General features: G+C 48.6%; 1 pseudogene; it reads right to left on the bottom strand.

Moving 5' to 3' along the window:
• Positions 1–974: 974 nt before the first annotated feature.
• LOC126426529 (5S ribosomal RNA) lies at positions 975–1092 on the bottom strand (annotated as a pseudogene).
• Between the last annotated feature and the right edge of the window lie 1951 nt (positions 1093–3043).

Genomic DNA, 3043 nt, shown 5'->3' with positions numbered 1-3043 from the left:
TCGGTATGTCTCAACGGAAAATTAACTATATAGCCAGGCATTGTGCTCAGTTTTTATGTAGTGATAGTGTTAAATACGGGAACCACCTTTTGCATCATGTCATACAGAATGGGCATGGGAAGAACCCAATTTACTTCAATTTTTCTGATTTTCTTGTTTCAAAAATGGCTCTGAGCACTATGGGACTTAACATCTCAGGTCATCAGTCCCCTAGAACTTATAACTACTTAAACCTAATTAACCTAAGGACATCACACACATCCACGACCGAGGCAGCATTCGAATCGGCGACCGTAGCGATGGCGAGGTTCCATACTGATGCGCCTAGAGCCGCTCGGAAACTGAGGTCACTTCACGAGACATATTTCGGAGGAGGTAATAATTTACTTGACTCTTCTTGGAACGTACGCTCTGCAAATTTCAAAACCAAACCTCTTCCTGAACTACAACGTCTCTCTTTTAGCGTCTGCCAGTATAATTTGTTGACTTCTCTCGTTTACTAACGGTCTTGAGACGAAACGCGTCGCCCTTCCTTAGCTCTTTTCTGTACCTTCTAATATTAGAATATGGATGGGGTCCCAGGACGATTAGCAGTGCTCAGATTCTGCAAATTGGTTTTGTGCCACTTCCATCACGCGCGAACTGTATTTCCGTGAGTTTTTCTCAATGAATCTCAGCCTGGCATTTCGTTTTCTTACAAATAGAATCACCTTGTCATCCCGCTATAGATCCGGTTACTTCTAGGTACTTAACGGCTGTTTACTACTCGGACTGAACAGACCTTGGAAGGCCCAACGGTACCGACCGGCCGCCGTGTCATCCTCAGCCCACGGGCTTCACTGGATGCGGATATAGAGTGGCATGTGGTCAGCACACCGCTCTCCCGGCCGTATGTCAGTTTACGAGACCGGAACCGCGACTTCTCAGTCAAGTAGCTCCTTAGTTTGCCTCACAAGGGCTGAGTGCAGCCCGCTTGCCAACAGCGCTTGGGAGACCGGATGGTCACCCATCCAAGTGCTAGCCCAGTCCGGCAGCGCTTAACTTCAGTGATGCGACGGGAACCGGTGTTACCACTGCGGCAAGGCCGTCGGCATTTTACGGCTGTTAGTGATTTTAATGATTGATCACCAATAGCGCAACGGAAAAATAATGGGTCGCTTCGACCATTTATGCATTTATTGAATTTCGCTATCAGTCGTTAGTCCATGCACCAGTCACTGGTCCTCGCAGGTGTTCCGCTACAGTTTTCAGACTTTTAGCTTTCCTATGGCCAACAGAACCGTCTGTGAACAGCTCCATGGAACTTCCAGCGTTATTCGTTGGACCGTTTATGCCTGTCTTAAGCAGTAACAGACCCGTAACACTCCTCTGCAGTGCTCCCGAAATCATATTTACGTCTGTCAGTTTCATCCTGCGGAGAACAGTGTGTCGAGCTCCGTCTGTGATGATGTCCTGAATCGAGTCATAAATCAGTTCCGGCAGTCGTTGTTCATTTAACGACAGTGCTGAAATGCGCGTAAGCCTTCCGGAAGTCAAGGCACCTAACATCAGGCTGGACCTCTGCCAAAGTCGGTCTGGATATCATGGACGAAAAGAGCGACCTGTGTTTCGCGAGATTTCCGGTTAGGGAATATATTTTTATTTTATGAATAGTGTTTCCATTTTGCAAAAACGACATAATACGTTCCAAGAAGCCAGGCTGTGGAAGCAAAGCAATGTCTACAGGCCGACGTGTCTTCCCCTGTCTTGCAGAGTCCTGTGAAAGCTATATGGAGAGGCATGTGCCCAGCACAGCGCTCTCCCTGCCGTTTCGCTGACTTTCCAGACCGTGGAGCCACTAGTACACGTCCCAGTGCCGCATCAAGTGGATTCATGCTGCCATGCGAAGAACCCGCGTTCGATTCCCGATACTGCCAAGCAATCGGAAATTGTACCCGAGTCCTCCACATGGTATCCATTTACGGGTCAGCATAAAACGTGTCACACAATTCTGCAACAGATTTAGGCCTCTAATTACACTATTGGCCATTAAAATTGCTACACCACGAAGATGACGTGCTACAGACGCTAAATTTAACCGACAGGAAGAAGATGCTCTGATATGCAAATGATTAGCTTTTCAGAGCATTCACACAAGGTTGGAGTAGGTGGCGACACCTACAACGTACTGACCTCAGGAAAGTTTCCAACCGATTTCTCATACACAAACAGCAATTGACGGGCGTTGCCTGGTGATACGTTGTTGTGATGCCTCGTGTAAGGAGAAATGTGTACCATCGCGGTTTCTCGTATCCTGACACTGCTGCTCGCCTTGGTCGAGATCCAATGACTGTTAGCAGAAAGTGGAATCGCTGGGTTCAGGAGGGTAGTACGGAACGCCGTGCTGATTCCCAACTGCCTCGTATCACTAGCAGTCGAGATGACAGGCATCTTATTCGCATGGCTGTAACGGATCGTGCAGCCACGTCTCGATCCCTTAGTCAACAGATGGGGACTTTGCAAGACAACAACCATCTGCACGAACAGTTCGACGACGTTTGCAGCAGCATGGACTATCAGGTCGGAGACCATGCTGCGGTTACCCTTGACGCTGCATCATAGATAGGAGCGCCTGCAATGCTGTACTCAACGACGAACCTGGGTGCACGAATGGCAAAACGTCATTTTTTCGGATGAATCCAGGTTCTGTTTACAGCATCATGATGGTAGCATCCGTGTTTGGCGACATCGCGGTGAACGCACATTGGAAGCGTGTATTCGTCATCGCCATACTGGCGTAATACCCGGCGTGATGGTATGGGGTGCCATTGGTTACTCATCTCGATCACCTTTTGCTCGCTTTGACAGCGCTTTGGCCGGCCACGGTTCTAGGCGCTGCAGTGCGGAACCGCGGGACTGCTACGGTCGCAGGTTCGAATCCTGCCTCGGGTATGGATGTGTGTGATGACCTTAGGTTAGTTAGGTTTAAGTAGTTCTAAGTTCTAGGGGACTGATGACCTAAGTTGTTAAGTGCCATAGTGCTCAGAGCCATTTGAGCCATTTT

This window comes from Schistocerca serialis, chromosome 1, assembly GCF_023864345.2.
Source record: "Schistocerca serialis cubense isolate TAMUIC-IGC-003099 chromosome 1, iqSchSeri2.2, whole genome shotgun sequence".
NCBI classification, from domain to species: Eukaryota; Metazoa; Arthropoda; class Insecta; order Orthoptera; family Acrididae; genus Schistocerca; species Schistocerca serialis.
Note: the sequence above shows the minus strand (reverse complement) of the source record. Positions and strands in the feature narration are given on the sequence as shown.